The sequence below is a fragment of the Lagopus leucura genome, unplaced genomic scaffold (genome assembly GCF_019238085.1).
Source record: "Lagopus leucura isolate 7727_CA_CO unplaced genomic scaffold, USGS_WTPT01 Super-Scaffold_760, whole genome shotgun sequence".
Classification (NCBI taxonomy): Eukaryota; Metazoa; Chordata; class Aves; order Galliformes; family Phasianidae; genus Lagopus; species Lagopus leucura.
The window spans coordinates 1,407,789-1,428,525 of NW_024962257.1; the positions used below are offsets into that span (position 1 = coordinate 1,407,789).

Consider the following 20,737-nt stretch of genomic DNA (forward strand, 5'->3'; position numbering starts at 1 on the left):
CTTAGATAATCCAGTTTTTGATTTAGTTGCCCTAGTATCTTGTCCTGTGATGAACATCCAGTACTGAACTACAAAACCTTGAGTATCTCTTTGTCTTGACTATGTACAGCATGTGCAACGTGTTTATTATGAAGGTTAGGCAACGATCAGAAGCCCAGCATGCTTGTTACTGTGTAAACCTCAGCAAGATGTCCCTGTCCTGCAATTTGAAACAGCAAAGATATGTAAGAGGTGGGAAGTGTTGTTTGAACAATGGGGAAGCTGAAGCACACTCATTAAATACCTCACCCAGCATCACACACATCATCACACACACATCAGAAAAACACTTCTGTCTTCAGTCCTTTCCCTGTAACTTAGCAGCAAGTCTTCTGTCCTGCGTGTGAACCCAATAGGTATACAGCCCAGTGACAGTTACTGATTAACAAAAAAAAGCTGTTATGCTTTACAAAGTGTTGGAGTATTTTATGTTTTCATGTCTGTTGTGGTGTCCTTCCCTCTCAGCATGAGACAGAAAGAGATCCTCCAGATAACAGTGTCTTTATTAGCTGTAAGCTCAGCCAAACATGTGCTAGTTTGTCTGTCACTATGCTACGGTTATCTGCAGGACAGGAATAGAAAATTAATGTCTAATCTTTAAAAAGGGCTTAGGAAAATTATTTCAACCTTTATCCTGCCCCAGCTCAGCTCTGCTTAAATGCTATAATGGTCTAAATAGCTTTTGTTTCCAACATGGACATCAGGGCACCATAGAGGAGCCGCCAGGAAGGAGGCAGCGGCAGCTAGCTGGGGACAGAGACCTGCACATAAAGACAAAACTGAGGAATGTTACATTTCCAACTTTCTTTTCATTTCTCTAACAAGGAAAGGTGCAGCTGTGCATCTGGGAATAAACCAGCAGGGGAAAGGTGGAGGTTGGACAAGGAGGGGAGCTCTCATCCTTCAATGCTAGCAAGAAATGCTGACTCTTAATTCAGTGAATGCTGAATTCTCTCTGTGTCATTGTGACTTCTTGGTCTCCTAGAGAAGATCCTGGATATGTTTTTCTACTAAAACTTTTAGGAAAGAGTAAATAAATCTCCAGTAGTCTCTGGGGATTCCATCTGTGGCAGCAACAGGCTGGAGTGTGCTGAGTCGCAGCCTCTCATAACCACTGGAGAAACCCTTGGTGCTTCAGGAGCTTCTTGAAAACGTCACCCCAGCGTAGGGTGGAAGAGGATAGCAGTGTATGACCTCATGATACTGGCTTAAACATTTTTACTGTCTCCATATTTAAAATACAGAAGTTGCCTGATGGGAAAGAGAAGATATAAAAGCCCATTTCTCAGAAGAGAGCGCTTTCCTTTGGTCTTGTGGGAAGAGAGAGGGCTAATCTATGCTGCTCAAGGATTTTTTTTTTAGCTTCAATTTCTACTAGAAAAAAATGGTAATTTATGACCATATTTACTGGCTTCAAACTCATTATTAATTTACCTTTGCATTTCTCTTCAGTCTGGACTGTGCTGTCACACAGAGCAGCTGCTCCACCCCACATCACACGCTGTGCCCTTGCAGAGCCTTCCCCATCCCCAGGTGAGTGGAAAGGAGACTGCAGGCCTGCATTCCTACGGCACACCCCTACATCAAATAGGAAGGGCAGAAGATGGCTTGGCATGGTCCAAAACAGGATGTAAGGAGCAGCCTGTTCTGCCTTGGCCTCTAGTGGTATTTCAGGATGCTTCAGTGAGATTCATCTCAGCTGAACACAAAGCGCCTCTGGCTGCTCCACTCCATTAGGTATCTACACACAGCGTTAGATCTAACTGGATTAAAAACGTGATTTGCTTTCACTGCGTGCCCTTTTGGATTCAAAGTGGTGTCTTTCCTCCTCTCCAAACAAAGGTGGAGTAATGGAAATAGCAGTGAGTCACCAGGTATACGGGGGAGACTGGCAATAGCATTAGCAGTTCTCCTGTCGTTCTGCTGCCCCTCAGAGTACGTTGGGCAATGCATGCCTCTGCTCAGGGTGTCTGAATGCTCTGGGTCACCATGGCAGTGAAAGGCCCTCTGTACTTTATGGGAGGTGTTTATAGCATCAGTCTCTGGGGCAGAATTAGAAAAGCTACCTGTCCTTGCTGTTAACTGCCTTACTGTTGAATGAAGTAAAACTACAGCAAATGGCCTTAGGATGTATATAGAGAAAGTGGTACATAAGGTTATAGGTTTCTAGTCTGTATTACGGCTGATCATCTCAGTAGTGCTTGGGTTTGGGATTGGGACAGGCAGCTGCTCGCTCTCTTTGGATATAACATGGCCAGAAAATGTTCAGAGCTGGTGTTCTGATTGCAGACCCCCAGCCCCTCCCATCTGCACTGTAGCTGCAGTCCCTCTCCTGGTGCTGGCACAACACTGCTGCAGTCTCTTCTTGCCAAATAATGGAACTGAGCTTTGTTAGTGAGGCAGGGCCGTGTATTGTCTGTCTATTTTGTTGGTAAGGATACGCTGTAGCTGTTTTTTTCTTTATTATCCATAAAGTTGAATTATGCACAACCAATTTCACTCTAAAGAACTCTCATGTACATTTAAAAAATAGAAACAGGGCTTCACTTTCATTTCATTATGTTCTAGTCTTTACAAGGGTTTGTGCTTCTGCTCCTGAGATGCCTTTGCTTACAATGAGAAGGTTACCTCGTACCTTATAATGTGCACCCTTATTTGACAGCCACTTTTCAGCTCAGTAATTATATACACAAATAGCATGCTATCAAAATGTACCATTAAATATATATCTTTTTAAATTCTTGCAGCTTATGTGTTTGGGAAGACACTTCTGTACCTGTGGACAAGAACTTCAGTAGCTAAATTGTCTTCCCCATCGCACTGAGCCTCTCCAGAGCCCTTGTAGATGCTCAAAAATAATTCCAAAATACCTTAGGAATTAGTATGCAAAGAACTAGAGCTCTGATATTGAAAATACCTGAGACCAAATGGGAAATTGTCTGAGAAGTAATACCAGGCAGCTACCCAGTACATGGCAATGCAAAATGTGATCTCTTCCCTTCTTCCATCAGAGGTGCTGCTTTTAACTGATACATTTCAGAACCCAGTGATTAAAAAGTCTTGTGAGCAGCATGGAGCCACTGCCAGCTCTCATGTTATCCTACAAATGTTAGCAGTGATCATCCCTATAAAAATGTGCACGTTTTGTTAACTGCTGTCATTTATTTCAGAGCACTTATTGCTATAAAACATCAAAGACATTTTAATTAAGAGCTTAAATTTTTTATGCTGTGAAGTAGAAATATTTATGAAAGACCTCATCAGAGGCAGAATATTAAAACAAAACAGGTGTTTTAGCAGAAACACAAATAAAATGTCTATCAGTAAACATTAAAAAAATCAATTATTAATCGCGGTTCTTTTAATTCCTATTGAATTGCCTTCCAAAAATTGTGTGCCTAGGAAAGTATATGGCTCTAGTATTTTCTTATCCTATCTCTTGGCCTTCCTATTTCTGTCCTGGGGTGCAGCTGAATACATCATCTGCACCTTGTTCTTGGGATCAAACTGAGATGAAGGTTATAAACTAATAGAGCCAAGTGTCTGAATTCTGTCCTAAGTGCTCTGTTGGAAGAGGTGACTTTGCCGTTTCCTTGGCACAAGCAATTTTTCACTCCTAATGTTAGTATTTCTTCACTGTTGAAGATACCAAACCCGAGAATTCATTATGAACCCTTTGGTGGTCTGTAAATGCTATGATGTTTTCTAGATCTGGCTCACAGTTCTGTTGCTAGAATGAAACCAGATGTAGTTGTCTCTCCCCTGTACCTCGGCTTTCTTTGCCCAGTCTGGTTAGGAGGTATCTGTGAGACTGGAGAAGAATGTAAGGCTGCAGTGTCCACCTTGGACAGGCGGATTGGTGTGGCAGATCCTCTTATGGTCAATGCTAGCTTTATTTGTCTTCTGAAACCCAAAAGCCTCTGGGCCTTTGGCTTAGAGCAGCCTGTAGGCTGCCCCCAGTTTCTCCTTCTGTTGTTACTGCCATAACTTTGTCCGCTGCCCTAAACCACTTGCTTGAAACACTGCATTTGTATTGCAGCATTCTGTAAGTTCTGTATTATTTATAGTTCCCTCACAAACATTAAGGAAAACGTTGCTTTTGGTTCCATTGAAATTATGGCTGGGTCAACAAGATTAATGCTACTAAATCTCTGCTTTATTTCTGAAGATAAAAATTGTGTTTGTCTTGTAGGTTTTTAATTATCTGTATCTGTTTCAGCTCAGGGCCTACCCTGCACCCTGTGCTTAGCAAGGGGCCACCAGCTGTGGAGCCGGCTGATTCACAACAGGTGGCAGTAAGTAAAGATGCAATCATGGTAATTAGCAGGTGGGAGGGAGACGATCTACCTTATGTAGCTCTGAGAGCCCGTTCTAGAATAGTCCAAGTTTTCATTGCTGGTTGAGAGATGTGATTGGGTGACAAGATCTGTGTGAGGTGTGGGTGGAACTGGGAGGGAGGTGGAGCAGGGGAGGGGGAGAGAGCCAGGTGTTCCCAATCACCTACAAAAAGCTTGGAAGAGGGCTGAAGGTGCCTTATTTGTGCTGTAGGTGCATGGGGAGGAGGTGTTTGTTCCTGCTCCAACTGGAAAAGCTTTATTTATTGATTTATTTATTGTAAGGAAAACTAGTCTGTCCTAGTAAGAACCTCGCTAGCTGTGAGGTGAGCTTGAAGCATCTGCTCTGCAGCAGATGAGAGTGCAAAAGGAGTGAGGAGGATGTCCCTCTGTGAAGCTTTTCCACATCTCTGGGGAGGAGAAGGAGCAAAGCAATGGTGCTGCTGCTGCGTGTGGGAGCGACTGGTCTGCTAAAGGTGAGTGTCTTGTTGCTGTTATGGTGAGCTCCTTCAGCTGCGAAGGGGGAGAGATGCTGATGTTTTGGTGCAAATAAGAACTGAGGCTGAGCATCTGAGAAAGAGGAGGGTGCCCACTCATGGGGCAGAGCCTTTCCTGAGCGTAGCCTGTGACTTGTGCTGTGGGTGCTCTTCTCATGTAGAGCTGAAAACATATGCTGGAGTGCTTATCTCAGGGCTTTTAAGCTATGTAGGTAAACCTAAACTTTGCTCTATTTTCATACTGATGGCAGTGATGCTGTTGCAAAATTTAGTATGCCAGGTGAATATTCTCTGTTTCATCGATCTATCATCCAGTTCTATTGTTGTTGACTGTCAAGTGATTCTGTTTTCTTGCTCCAAACTCCTAATGGAACTATTCACATTTTTCCAACAACTGTTGTTCAACTCAGTGGGTGAACTTGGTTGGCAAAGCTCCCTTGGTTGTATTGGAGGCCAGATTCCACATATGCTGTTTCTCTGCTAATTAGTGGATTTATGATTTTTCCCCTTTCCAGTTCTTTTCAACAATTAAAGGAACTACAGTGGGTGCATCTCATGCTGTCTACTGCTTAAGAGAGTGAGGAAAGGAATCAAACTCATTAAAACATATTTATCCTTTGTGATGTAAATTTGATGACTTAATTCAAAGTACAAAATGGCAAGTGAGGTGGCCTACCAGCTTTGTTGAGATTGCAGTATGTGAAAATGAGTGCCTCAAAGACAGAGGGTTCCAGTAACTTCAGCTGTGAGCAGGTTTATTGCAGCTCTTTGATTGGGGGCTGAAAGCTGTGTGTCCAGTGCTGGCTGTGATAGTGATCCTCCTGTCTTCATCTGAAGTTAGCAAAGAAATTAGACTATTGGCTAAGATTCTTGCGGTCTTTGGAATGGCAGAGCATATTTTCCTTAAATCTCCCTTCTGGGGAAGTGTTTACGTGAATGCTTTGGATCTTTTTTAAGGTAATCTTAACTTTCAAGTTATAGAAAGGTTAATCTTCTGTTTCCTAGTGCACAAAATCCTTGCTTACTGGAAGCTGCGAAGAAAGTGTTATGACTCAAAACATGGCACAGCTCTGGTATCACTGGTGGGTGGGGGGGGAGGAAATTAGCTGTAGTCAAAGCAGCTGTTATTTGGGTAGAAATAAAATGCTGCATGTTTCACCTGAAGAGTTCCTTCTAGCTTCTTCTCAACTGCTCGGTTCCTTCATCTACTTTAATTTGGCCAGTAAACTGATGTGTGAAAATCATGTGCTAGTTCAGAATCATTTATCCTGTGAATAACGTGCTTGAAAGTCCCTCAGGATGGCATTAACCTTTATGTTGATGCAAGTGAGGAGCTTTGTGTGATTTCTTAGGCTGTTGTGTGCTAGGTGTGAATCGAGTGCAGTTGAACATAGTTCATCTTGTAGCAGAGTAATTAAAAAATGTTTTTGTAAGGGAAACATAGCAAAGATGCTCCCTCTGAAATAATGGTGCTATAATTGCAATATGTTATTGTTTTTTGTGTCTACTTTTTAAAGCTCATAGATTACAACGCTCAGACTGAAAGGTATTCCTGCTTCTTTCTCATCTCCCCAGTCAGCTGCTAACTTAAATGCAGTTCTAACTACCCGTCAGAACTTGCTTGACCAACCAGAAGATACTTTCTTGTCTTGATTCACATCTTGCCAGGTAATCAAATAAAGGAAAGTCTGTTGTGCAGTGCAAGCTGTTGATATCAGTAACAGAATAGTGAAGTTGGCTAATGCTGTGGGACAAGTGATTACTAATAGGAATGGGAGTAGTGTGCTGAAATCAAAAGGTCATCAGCGTGTGTCTGCAACTGATCCTTCATGGCCTTGTTTTTAACACAGGGGACTTTACTCATTCCTAGAATCTCCTGAATACTGTATTAAGGAAGGACTTTTTGCGTGAAAGAAGACTTGTAGAAATCATACAATCACCAGGGCTGGAAAAGATCATCCATTCCAGCCATTCATCTACCACCAGTGTTTCCCACTAAACCACATCCCTCAGTACAGCATGTAACTGGTTCTTGAGCACCTCCAAGGAAATGTTGCATGGGGTAGAAGTAAACTCTTTGTTGGAGTTGCTCCCGTGCCTGTGTTTGCACTGCTCATCTCCTGAGTGCTGGTGTGCCATAGGAACAGGGAGGACTGCTGCTCCTGCTTTGGTGTGGTATGTCAGAGATGTATGCTGTAGGATGTACTGCTTCTAGCAGAAGATATGGCAGTACCTAATTAGCCAGCAATTATCTAACGTATAAATTAGCTCGAGCAATAGATTCACTACTGCTACCTCTACATATGGTGTCAGAGATGGCAGTGAAAGGCTGCTCTGAACTGACTGGTCTCTTTTCAGAGAGCTGCTGTTAGGGGAGGTTCCATTCTGGTTTCTGAGGCTGGGATTACGGCCCTGTGCTGTGCAATAGGTGAGCAACTGTAATTCCCTAGAAATCTGTTCCAGCCTTCTGTGAGCTGTGAGTTTTCTTTTCAGACTCTTCTGGGCTGCCAATGTCTGTGAAACTGAAGAACGTCTGTGGCTCTGGGAATATGTCGGTGTTGTCAGAGGAGTGTGTTCATTGTGCCTCATGAATTTCGTGATAAGGGGGGTGGGGGGGGTGGGGGGAAGCCCTCACTGTTCTGTGTCATTTCTGGTGCCGGAGGAGCTAATTAATGTGAGAGGGGAAACAGCCCAGACCAATAGAACTGGAATTGAATTCAAATGAAAATTTCACCTGGGGACTTTCTTCTACTTTCTCTTAAATTTTGGAGAGCATTGCAAGATGAAATTTCTTCTCTAATGTGCCTCAACTAGAGCAATGAACACAGAATTGTCTGAGTATGTGCTGACTGTGGCTTGTTTATCTGAATGGCTGCTGCCTTTAAATGTGGTTTTTAACTACTTGATTATTCTTCTTGAAATCACATACTTTTAAAAATACAACTTTACAGGATTTTTGTTTTATAGGAGTAACTGAAGTATTGTCTTTTGGGAAAGTTTGCTATTCCTGTGTCTTTAACAGTGGCTTCTCTTGATGCTCCTTGTTGAGATTCTTGTATGATTTCAGCCTTTCTCATTTTAAATTTGTCACGTTCCTTTGTGTAAAGTGCAAACAAGTGGTTTGTATTTTGAAAAGAAGAAAAAGTTCTACCCTCTTTAGTTACAATTTGGAGAGTCTATTTCAGATGTTCTGTGAACGCTGAAGACTAAATTTAACAGTGCTAGTAAAACAGGCAGAGAAGCTCCCAGGCACGTAGGCAGTGTACCCCAGGTTATAAATATGTGCCCAAGACTCATTTCAGAAGAGAGAACAGTATGGACTCCTCTGCAGTTCCACAGGAAAATTATTCTGGCCAGTGGTAAAGGATCCAGCTGGCATTTTGATTGACTTCAGATGAAACTTGCATTCCAGGTTTTTATTGTAGCTTACACAAGCTGTCCAAGTACTCACAGCACATCCCCACGGAAAACAAAAGATGATGTATGTGCAGCTTGGTTTTGTTGCTACAGTGAATACGTGTGCAAGCTTAAAAAGGAGAAGAAACATTGAATGGTTGGGGTTTGAAAACATACAGTTTAATAGGAATAGCCTGAGTTGTGCAGGGTTTGTTTGCTTTGGAGGTTTTTTTTGGCTTTTTTTTTGGTTGTGATGTTGTGTGGTGTTTATACATAGCAGTATGGTGCAAGGCAGCAGAGGGTTTTAAAGTCATGATCTTGCCGCTCCTTTTGCTGCTGTTGTGATGCTTGGAGGCCTTTCCAAAGGATCAGTGGTGGTGTCTGTTAAGCTCTCTGCCCCAGTCCCACACTCTATCAGCAGGTGGCACCGGGCGTCCTCAGTGCCCTTAAAGGGGAAAGGTTGGTGTCAGGTACGGCTTGGGGCACGGCTCCAAACATCTGCACAGAGGAAGCTCACTTGTCTGCAGTATGGGGCATGAGTTCTGTTTCTGAGCTGCTGCAACGAGGGTGGTTCTTCACCCAGTGCTGCTGTACAGCCGTAACAGGGCAGCAGCATGGTGTTAACTGCTCTTTTCTTGGTGGGTGAGCATCCTGTGTTGGTTACATCTGGTGCTGTTAGGATTTCTCTTCTTTCTCCAAACGTATGCAAACACAAAGTTGAGTAGTTTCCTGAAATATCTCTGTTAGTCTTCAGAAGCACAGATGAGCTGATACTTTACAAGCTACAGTTCTCTTTGTTAGCCTTGAAGTTCTTGGTACTGTTCAGAGTGCAAATTAATCAAGGGTCCTATGCATAAAGTACCACATGATGGTGTAATTAAAACCGTCTGTAAATGCAGTGGGGCCAAACTGCAGTTGCATGGGCAGTTCTAATTCTGGCAGTTCTTAATTTTGGAGTGCTTGGATTAGCAATAAAATGCTGTTTTATTGTGGTTTTTCAATGTAATTAAAAATATATTGGGAGATGAGCAAGTGAAGTAGGAAACAACACAGAAGATAATTACAAGCAGATCTTCATTTCAAGCAGAGAAGTTAATCTTCCTTTGGGCTCTTGGGCCTGTTTTAAGAGGGTAATTAGCCGTAGACCCTGCGGCTTCTGACTTCCAGTCTCAGTTTAAACCTCTACATCCTAATACATGAGGATGTGCAGCTCCGAGGCTGGGAGAAGCTGTCAGGCACACGCATGCATTCTGCATGTTTGAACCTGGGGACAGCAGCCTGAGTTCTGCTGGACCCTGCCTGCTCAGCAAGGATGTGTGTGCAACTGGTTTCAGTGAAGCAGAGAGCCTCGGAAGCAATTCTATTCCTATGAGTAGATGAACTTCTCCAGTCCTAGTTTTTCCTTTTGTTACACTGTGTTCTAAAGGTGAAAGTACACAGTCATAGCAGATTTTAACCTGTCAGCTATAGAACCAATTAATTTGATATTTCCTTTACACTTTGTTTATGGGTCATTGTGTTTAGCCCTTCTGTTTCCTTTACTCTGGTTACACAGGCATTTCCAGGTGTGAGTGCTGTTTGAAACTCCTTTCATTAAATATCCGGTGCAAATGCTTATTTCTGTCATTTGAAAGCAGGTCCTGTCTTTCAGGAGCAGCCCCTTCATGTCTTGTTCCCTTCCGTTGACTTCTAAGGCCCAAATTCCCTTTCAGTGGTCTCCTTCAGAAGGCATTGGAAGGGAGATGGTCCTTGGCCACTGTTCCTGCTACAGAAAGGAAGCTTATAGGGGCGATTTCTCATCTCTGACAATGGTTTGCTGACCCATTTCTGATGATCAAATCCAGCCCTTTTAAAAATGGAATGGGTCTGACAGTGGGAGATCGGAGTATAGCTGTCCTGGGCAGAATTGTGTGATTAGTGGACCAGGTAGATACAGTCTGTGGTGCCAAGCCCTGCTGGATCACTTTGAAAATCTGTCAAACTTTTTTTTTAAGCACTTGCAGTAAGAATTAATTTAATTTAAAAAAAATCACTGGCTACCTTCTGACATGTATTTCTTCTAGGCTACTGCAGAGGAAGGCCTCTGCCAAGTTAGAAAGATGAACAGTGAATCCAAGCCCTGAAAATTGATTGGGCAATTTAACAGGGTAGATAAATGCTGTACTGCTCTCTGCTTCTTGTGGAAGTTAACATTTTTCAGGTTTACAGAGTATTTAAAACTGGCAGATCCTTTTTGTAAAGCTGTTGACATAAGCATGCAATGTAGGGCTTATATTAACATCAATAGGGAGAGGCTGCAATGGTTTTCACTGCTCCATTTTTGCACTGCTCCTTAGGGGGCTGAAAAATCAAGCTTAAAAGTCTCCCAATGAGGCTATTCAACCAAGAACCAGGAAAGCTGATAGTTTTATGGAAAGTTTATTCCTTCTGGCAAAATGTGTGTGTACTGAGTAATCTACAATTCAGCTCTATTTGGTTCTGTGTTTTTTTTTTTTAATAACATACTTGCAGAGAACTTACTGTTCATTTACACTTTCAGTTTTCCTCTGCACTGGGGGTACTGCTGCTCTCGTTCCTGCAATTCTTCTGTGAAAACAGAAAGATATCAGAAGGCAATCAGCAGAAGTTCGTACAGCATCTTCCCCACTTTCTCCATGGGAAAACCCCTGCCCTTCTTAGAGATGGGAAATGTTTTCTTCTGAAGGTAGCACTTAGTCAGTTTTTTCCTAGGAAAGCTGTGCTGTACAGTTTGGCTCTTTTGCTGTAAGACTGCAGCAATGCCAACTGGTGGATACAGTCTGAAGCTGAAGAAACACAAAGTGCTTGGTTTGTCCTGGGTCTGCATCCGTGCTCCATAAATGGAGGAGGAAGGATTAAAACTTTACGCGGTTTGGAAGTAGCTACATCTACTAAATATTGTATGACTGTCTTGGCCATCAATAATTCAAAAAAATCCTTTGAGCCTAGAATGACAAAAATCTCACTTGGACAGTTGTAGCTGCAGGCAGAACAGAAAGGATTTGAGCCAATTGTGGGCTTGTGCTTTGTTGACTATAAAGGTTGAAGAACACCTGAGGTCTCCGCATTCATTAAAACAGAAAAGAGCAGAACAAAGCAGAACATTGCCGTAGAAGAGACAAAGTGTGGTTTTGCATTTGCTGCAATTGCTCTGATAGATGTAAGGTTGCTGAATTTCTGTTGCAGTGCAGATTACGCTACCCTGAAATGCTGGATTAATTTAAGAATGTATTGAACATAAGAAAAAATTGTTTGTGTAATGAGATCGCTTAGGCTTGGCCCTCCTTTAATCACTGGATTTGATGTGCAGATAGGACGTGGACTTGTCACCTGGGGTATTGATCTGTGCAGGCACAGTGCAGCCGGAGGTGGGGAGGAGGAGAGCTGTGGTGTTCCTCCAGCGCCGTGCCATGGCTTTGGAGTGTTGGTTGTGGAGGTGCTGGGCTGTGCTCTCCTTGGTTTTCCCCAGCCTTGGCTGCAGGGTATAATTGCAGGAGCCAAAACCTTTTGGACCGCAGCAGAGGTTTGATCAGCCCCTGTCCAAGTTCTTCAGACCAGTGTCACAGAGGTGTCAGACCTGGTGCACAGGTAGGATGCTGAAAGTTGAGTGATTTTTTTTTTTTTTTTTTTTTTTCAGTGACAGCTTGAGAAACTGAATGGTGGGAAGCATTGGAATCCCAAACTGAATTAAGCAGAGGGCAGTGGGGAAGCTTTCTGGTCACGCTGAATGGAGGGTCTTAAACTTAGTCGGTTTTCCTCAGTGTTATTCCTTTTTAAATATTTTTAGTTCTACGCTAACATCAAAGTGAAAAGCTGTTTTGAGTGACAAATCGGGACTCCAATATCAGCAGTAGTAAATGACTCGCATCTATTTTTCTGGGGCAAATGTGCCACAAATCTCCCTTTGTCCAAAGGATAAGAACTTTTCTCTAGATTTGATGATTTTTGCTATAAAGTGCATTTGTCTTGCATCTCTTCAAATTCAGTATAGATTTTCTTCAATCCTTGTTGTTTTCAGGAGGATGTATTCTTGAGATCTCACTTCAGGAAAAAAAGAGCATAAGATGGTGTAAGCCAAGGAGGAAAGGAACAGTTTAAGCAGTCAGAAAAACACCTGTGTGAATACATGGCAGTGCATAAGGATCACTTCTCTGCTTTTCACCTGCTGTTGTTGGGGCCCTCAAACATTACGAGGGTAGTGCAGTGCTCATAGAAATGGATAGATCCCTCTCCAAAGGGTTTTGGTGGCCTCTGTGTGTTCTCCTTTCTCACGTTATGCACTGGGATCAGAAATGTGTGGCTGATTCCTGGTGCCCAGCACACCCAGGTTCAAAGGAAAGTGCAGAAGTGACCCATCAGAGCAGCTCTGCTGCTGTGCTCCCAGAGCAGCACTGTTTGTGTCAGTTTGGCAACAGCACTGCTGAAACCAGAATGAATCCCAGGAGAAGGAAGAAATGGCTCTACCTGGACAGACATTACTAGCTAAGGGCGAGTAGTGCTTTTCTGCTAAGAGCATGTACAGATGTTAGCCCTTATTGGCTCAAAGGTGGCATTTGACATAAAAACCCAGCTGCCTTCTGAAACTTGGTTAATGACAGGTGTGAGTTTAACTTCCATCAGAGACGAGTTCTTGAGTTGGCCCTAAAAATCTTCAGGCTCCACATTCAAACTGGAGCGTGAAGAATCTCTCACTTCAAGTCGGCAGATGTGGTCTTCATCACGACAAGATTGTTCTTGCGCCATTACTGCCTGAGGTGAGAAGATCATAAAAGTCTCCTCTCGTGAAATTTTCAGCCCAAGTTTGCGCTGCTTCACAGTCTGGAGCAAAAATGTTTCTTTCATTTGAGTTCTTACCTGAACTTGAGTGATGCGAAGGTTTTTACTGACTACTAACCTCCAGTGTGTGTGTGAGCAATTCTATTAAATTTCAACATCAATGAAATTACTCAGGTGAATAACTCTAAAAGATCAGTCCCTTTAAAGTGTGCGGATAAAAATTCTGGTCGTTTCTTGGAGCTCTGTTTGAATTCAATGGTGCTTCTGAGAGCAGAGGATCAAATGTTGGTTGGACACGATTGACATTCTGATACCGTATCTTTTCTGCCTCCTTCCAGTTACTTCATACAAAGCCATAGAAATAATAGGAGTGGTGCCAAAGTAGAGAGAGCCCCGAGACCCAGCTTTTCCTTTCAGTTCAGCCTGGCAGTGGGTCCAAATCTTTCTCCTTTTTCTAGGATCCGCCCCAAGTGCTGTGAAGCCCTTTGGACCTGGGGGGTTTAAGGGGGGTTCAGACCAAACCTTCAGCAGCGAGATGTCTTTGTGGTAAGATTGGGATTTTGCCAGGGTGTCATCCTGTGTACCCTGAAGGCAGCTGCTGCCTGTGAAATGGACCCTTGAGGCATTTTGTCGGATTAAAAAGTATTGCTTTTGTAACTCAAATTGTCAAAACTGCCTTTTTAATATACCTTAGATTAAGGCCTTTACTGCTGCTGACATTCTGCTGGCTTTAAAGTCAATCTGTGGTACGTGAGCAGCTAATGCGAATAGCTAGTTTAATATGAAACGTTTTGCTTTGAGCAACGTGGCTAAGGATGCAAGTGGTGTATTTCCTGGAGTGTGTTGTAGCTGTGCTACGTATCTAGCTTACATTTTTGTGTAATTGTAGGTACCAATTATTCACATTTGGTCTTATGAAACCCTGAAAACTTAAGTCTCATGAGTCAGCATGTAATTTTCTTCTGCACAAATTGCAGAATTATGCGTCGAAGCTAAGTACATCGAATAATGGTAATTTACAATTGAATTCCTATGGATTTACGTATTACAACCACATTAATGCCAGAGGAATCCACAACATTGTCAAATAGTTTAATAATGGTTACTGTTAGTGCAGAGAATACCAGTGGAATTAATAATGATTAACCACTTATTTCAACGGCATAATTTTGCATACGTTTACCTTGAAATTATGAAAAATATAAAAGTGTCATGGCAAGTGAAGGTTGAAGAAAGGGAATGGAATGCCCCTGTTATGAAGGGTTACCCATCCCACAGCTCTGGGTTTTGCTGGGGAGCAAAGGCTTCCAGTGGTGGTTCCACTGCCTAGGCAGGAACGGTCATCATTCCCACTGTGAACTGGGATGAGGCCATGAGCCTGTTTGAGCAGGAGTGAGTGGAGCCCCAGCTCCACTGTTCTTAGTGAGAGTGCGCGGGTGGGCTCTGTGCTGCAGGTCCCTCTGCTGTGCTGACCCCAACTGAGGGGCTGGCCAGGAGAGAGGCAGTGTGAGCAAGAAGCAGGGCTCTCCAGCATTGGGAAAACAGCACCAGTGTGCTGATCTGCGGGTTGTTTCGGGCTCCTGTGCACCTGTGGTAGTGTTGGCATGCAGTGCCTCATGCCTGAGCATTCACACGTATGGCAGTGTACTGACATAAAGCCTTCCTTTTGTTGAAAGTGTTTTATGAATTGGGGTGGGATGCTGCATTTAGATCTTTTCAGAGAAGGGAATACCAATAACCATTCTGGAGTGTGTGGAGGAGGGAAATAAATGGCACTGCAAATGGATGAAGCTCGTTATTTGTGCAGTCATTAATATTTAACTTCCCTTTTTCACAGGCTATTACCACTTGAATTTGTAGTATGCCAAAGTTTTCCTGCTTCAGAGGAGGCACATTTGAACCTGAAAGATGCTTAGATTTTATTTTCTGCATCACTATAATGCATGCAGTGTATTTGAGACACGTTAACAACTGAAAAGCACCCATCCCTGGGCCGTGGTACCTGGGCTTTGCAGCTGGCTTTGTGTTTCACTATGCTGGGGTTGGCTGGGGGAGCATTTATCATAGCTTCTTTAAAAAAGAAAGAGCTTTGGGTTTCGTGTTCTGCTCCTGCTCACCATGAGTTGCACTGCAGGAGCATGCATTAATGTTCTGAGCATGGAATGAATTGACTTTGCTGATTGATTGAGCCTGTTCAGAGCGGATGGCCATGTCCAGAGACAGGGAGACCTCAAGGATGAAATGAAAGATATATTTTTCTTCCTGCTCTGCTCAAAGCAAATGGTTGCTGTTTAAAAGACAGTGACATACAAGAATAACAACAGCAAAGTTTAATCTAAAGTGGAACTATGAATTTTGTGAAATACAAAAAAGCTAATTTGTGGCACCACCTGGTCCCTGAATAAGCAAATGACTGAAAAGCAGTTCCAGAAACCGGCTGGGTTTGCTTCCTTCACCAGGGAAACAGAAGCGTGCTTTAGGTTTGGTTTAGGACAACCTTTTGATGAGCAGCACTGGTGTAAGGAAAAATATCTTCTAGTCAATTTGCACATTTTATGGGGATCCGTCTGGAAGGTGGCTGTTACAGAGAGATAAGGATTCTAATTTTGTAATTGAGTGCACTCTGAAAAGACAATTAGGAACTAATGTGATAAGTAATTGTAAATTATAACGGCAGAAAAAACCTGATTCACCAGTCCTCTGTGAAAACTGTATTTGTGTATTCAAATGATGCATCTGTACTTTTATTTTCCCACATGTACATTTTACTCATAAAGCAGGAAAAAGGGTTTTGTATGGTTTTGATTTAAAAAAAAAAAATAATTGCTGAAATGCATCTCGGTCTCAATCTGAGCGCAGCATTGGAACATCAGGTGGCATAATGACTTGATGGTTTGGCCACGTAAAAAAATAACGTGGGTACGGTGTCTGGAGCCTCTACCCGTGTGGGTTTAACAGGATTTAAGTCTGTTTGCCAGGGATAAATGCTCCAGTTGGCAGAGAACAGGTGGGAGTGTTGTGCCTTTGTTATGGCAGGAGGCCGGCTGCGGGGCTGTGTGAGTCCTATGGCACAGGTTAAAGCCATGGGCTCTGCGTGTGCAGATGAAGACAAGCCAAAGAGCAGTGCTGCTTTCTGCTGCTGGCAGAGCTGTGCGCTGCCCCTCAGTGATGTGTGCCTTGCAGTCGACTTTCCACACAGTATTGCTTTTATTTCTGGTCACTGAAGTAGGAATAAAACTTATATGCAGAAGAGAAAACCCTGTGAATGTAGGCAATTGTGTTCTCTGTGCCCAGCGGCAGCGTGCTGCCCTGCTCTGCAGAACGTATTCGTAAGTAGGACTTGCTGGGATGTCCGCTTACAAACTGTCACAGCAATTAATGGTCATACAAGCAAAGCAGTGTGTGATTTCATAACAGCGGGTAGAAGAGATCTTTGCCTACTGAAAAGGACCAAAGAGTAAAACTGCTCTGCCATGGTCACCTGCTGACAGCCAAGTCACAGTGAGATCATTTATTTCAGAAAGCAAACCCATTCCTGGGTAAGGAAGAGGGAAACTGCGATTAGTTTATCACTGCAGACATAAGTCCAGTGCTTAAATCAGTCAAACCTCTCCTTTTATTTCTCTCAGTTCCCCCATCTGTGGACTCAGAACTCCTGCAATGCCAATTTAGCAGGTGCTAAACCTGCAGTAGTTTTGTGTATCAGCAATTTTTTTTACTTGATGATAAAACTTCAACACTAGTGGAAGCTGCTGGTAACCAGCATGTTTGTGAGGCTGGAGTGCTGCCACGAAAGCCAGCATTGCGGGACGCAGCTTTAAGCTGGGAATGCCCAAGTTGTGATATCCTACCTCCAAGCAGCCAGGGTGGGAGATCTGAGCAGGATTTCAGATGTTATCCTTCCCTTGAGTTTTGTTGATAAATGGAGAAGGACTGTGTTGTGATTTAGTTGAGAATACACTGCCATGGTGCAATTTGTCATACATGGATAAAGTTTGGCAGTATTGAATTTAGTTTCTATTAGAGGCTCGCTAAAGCAGTGTTTACCAACAGTAACTGTCCCCATACACAGCAGTTTCCTCCAAGCTTGTATTGCTATATTAATGCCTACTGATGCTCCCTTGGTAAATGCCCACTGCAAGGAAATTAAAACAAGGCAAAATGGGAGCAGGAAAATATCTGACGCATGGAGTTTGAAGATGATTTTGGGGCTGATGAGAAGAAGTCAGTACTTGTGGAGGTGAGGCCCCCGTGCTGGGGTGTTACTTGTGTTCTTACAGTTTTCTTGATCTGACCTCAAGATAATTTAACAATAACTAAATTACGCCGTGTAGCCTGACAGTTTTGTTCCTGTAGCTGTTGTGGACAGATGAAAAGCCAGTAGGAATATTTATGTGGACTTTGCAACCTGCCCTGTGCTTCTGGAAGGGAATGAGCTGTGTGGTTAGTGAGTTAGGTGCAACCAAGGTGACTAAAATGGCACTGTCATCTTCCAGAGAGCGTGGCACTGAGCAGAAGAAATGCTGTATTGCTTTGGAAGTCAGACTTTATCTTGAGATTACTGCAGTTCAAATCTGTTTCCCTCATTTCTCTAAGAACGCTCAGATTTCTTCTATTATGTGTCACTGATTTCATAAAGAGTGAATCCTGACCTTGTGCAAGATGAAGTCAAACCAGGCAATAAGTGGAGATGCCTGATATCTGTGTGCGTATCTGCGTGCCTCATTCAGTATCGTTCCTTTCCATTATTGCAGTACATTGTCCCAATGTGCTGAGCTGCATCAAAAATAGAACTTAACGTACTTGGAGTTAGCATCATTGCTTTCCTGGGAGCAACAAACTAGATGTCTTCTGGTTTGGTATGTGGTGTCTATAGAATTAATTGAAGTGACAATCATATTTTCTCTGCTGGCAACGGATTTCAGACTTATGAATGTTCAGCATCATCTGCAACTTGTCTGGGAACAGGGGGAGGGCTGTTCTGCATGTCTAACACACTCCTGTTGGAGGTCTCCTCCAGTCAGTGACACAGCTTATGATGCCACGTCAGCTCACCATCTACTTTCAAGCAACAGTATGGCTATTGGTTTTAATAAACAAAAGCAAGCGTCTGACTGTGTGAAAGTAATCAAACAGTCTAAAATAATGCAGAGATTTTTAAAACAACCAGTAAGATCACAGTCTGGTACTGTGATGAGAAAGGCAACCACAGCAGCAGTGTTATTGTGTACTGCTAATAGCATTGTGTTTTAGCTGACTGTATTGCAGGAAGAGGGTAAAAGGAAACTCCTTTTTTTTTTTTCTTTTTTTAATTTTGGTCAGTCACAGAGTTAGAAAGCAAGAGATGATCCTGAAATGAACAGTGTTAGTAGTTCCTTCACAATTTGTTCTATGTGAATACTTTTGAAATGGGATCTTGAAGGAAAATCTGTACCTGTAGGAGTAGGAAAAAAACATTTCTATCTTCATCAGGGAGCATGCTAGCATCGTAAGTACAGCAGGAACAATATGAAGATGATGCCTGCTGTATGGAACTGTGTTGTTGAAAGCTTTTATAGAACATTGGGGTGGGTTTTGAAAAATTGTCATTGTCTGCAGAGAGGATTCTGAAAGTAAAAAACAACAACAACAAAAAACCAACAGTGATGGGCTGATGGTGGATCTGCCTGTCGCTGTATTTCAGCACTTGAATTTTGGTGTGGGTCAGCAGCTCGAGATTCAAGTACCTGAATTCCTGGAACTTTCTGTACTTCAGTAAAAATCCACTTTGAGTCAGCATTTGGAATACAGCTTTGCAATGGCAGCGATCTGGTTGCAGTTGTTCTGAAGGCTCCTGAGTGTGACAGTGTGTATGGGAGCACAGCAGCACCGAGGCTTTAAATCTTCCCCTTAAAAACTGGGAACAGATGAGTGTGTTTGAAACCATTGTTCCCAAGTTACTGTGATTAAAACTATATGAGTCTTTTGGTGTCAGTTACCGACTAGGAAGACTCTCCTGTAGACAGAAGTGGTAGCAGTGGTGTAGTTCTGAGCGGTGCCGTAACTTTATGTGCTAATGTTAATCAGAGGATTGCTGTACAGCAGTCTCAACTGTAGATGCAATTTAAACAAAATTAAAATAAAAAAAAAAAAAATCAGTATGTAGATCCTGAATGTCATTCAGGTCTGTGTGTTGTGGAAGTCGCTGGGCATACCTGAAAGCTGTGCCCATTGCCTACAGCTTTCCTGCTAGCACTACTTTATGAGCCTTGTCAAGGAGCACTCTGCTATAAAAAGTTCTCTTGACTGTTGAGTGATCTTAATTACAGTCAATTAAAACATCTCTTGCTTAAAAAGAGAAAAACAATCAGCATTTATTTCACTGAGAAGAATTGCAAATGTCATCTGAAAATGATACTGAATCAGATTGCTCTGGGACATTCCTTTATTGAGAGGAGCTCTCTGGGTCACAGAGGTTGTTTATTGGACAACAGCAGGCCTCAAGCAGGTAAAAACCTTCTGGTGATCTTGCGCCACTGAAATTCCTGCCATGTTCAGGACCTCTTGCAGGAAGGTCCATACCAGATTAACCATTATAATCTAAAAGCTTTTAGGTTTGGCTACACTAAACCTAAAACTGATTCCCAACATGCTGGGAACAGTGATTCTTGTGTATGTATACACGTTATATATACATGTGCATGTGTATATATAGCTCTGTGTTAGCATATATTCACAAGCAATGTGTAAATTGTCTGGTGAAAATACATGCATGAATATATACACACAAAAAAACGAGGTTGGGGGTTGTCTGATTCTGATCTTCTTTTGTAAAATCCCTAAGCCTATTGAACTGCCTGTTTGCTATGAAAGTTTTATTCTTTTCTACGAAACTAATTGCTGGAGATTTATCACTGAGGATACAAAGCAGCGCACGTTCAGCCTTCCTAAACTCTGTGATGCTTTGATGTGCTGTTTGTTTGGAGTTTGTGCTCGCTGGGGGGATGTGATGCTGTGGATAACAGAGATGAATTCCCTGCTGTGGAGTGGCTACCAGCTGCTTCTCTTACAACTTTAAAACACAATGATTCACTGTCGAGCCAACAAAAGCTGTCAATATGCTCATTACCCAAACCAAGAGATACCTGACATGGAAGGTGGTGGAAACTGGCTATATAAGCACAGGGATCATTTTTAGCTTTCCCTCATTTCCCCTCACAAGAAGCAGAACCCAAACCATTTTTTTTCCCATAGGAACATAAAAACTTTCTTTAAATTCTAATAGATGTAATTAACATGACAGTGTCTCAGGATGGTTAACGAGTGCTATCAATCTCCCATCCAGTAATTAGCTCTCTGCTATGCTGCAGACAGGCCGCTTTTCCTGGCTCTTCATACATTTTCAGTGTTGGTGTATAACTGAAACAAAAAGCTCTCTTCCACAAGGTGGGGGGCATCTCTGTGTTCAGCAAAGTGAGGCTCTGCTGTCGGCTGCCAGCTGCCATCAGATGAGAGCAGCAGGCTGCTGCTGGTGAGCAGCCGTTAGGACTGTTGTGCTGGGTTGAGTATGTGGTGTTTTCTTCTGGTTAAAGATATTAACTTGTGTATCTGTCATGATCCTGCTACGAGAGTAGAAAGTATGCATGAGCAGGAAAACCAACTAGCAAACTGCTAATGGAAATTAATAGCAGATGTGGG

The 20,737-nt window shown here is 42.7% G+C and overlaps 1 long non-coding RNA gene across 1 annotated transcript in view; it reads left to right on the forward strand.

The window, feature by feature from the left end:
- LOC122176044 overlaps positions 1–20,737 on the forward strand; it is a 180,368-nt gene that overhangs the window by 60,163 nt on the left and 99,468 nt on the right. Inside the window, exons 4-6 of the long non-coding RNA XR_006177611.1 lie at positions 1,492–1,572; positions 4,259–4,334; positions 4,659–4,849. This is a non-coding gene — a long non-coding RNA (uncharacterized LOC122176044). The remainder of the gene's footprint in view (positions 1–1,491; positions 1,573–4,258; positions 4,335–4,658; positions 4,850–20,737) is intronic.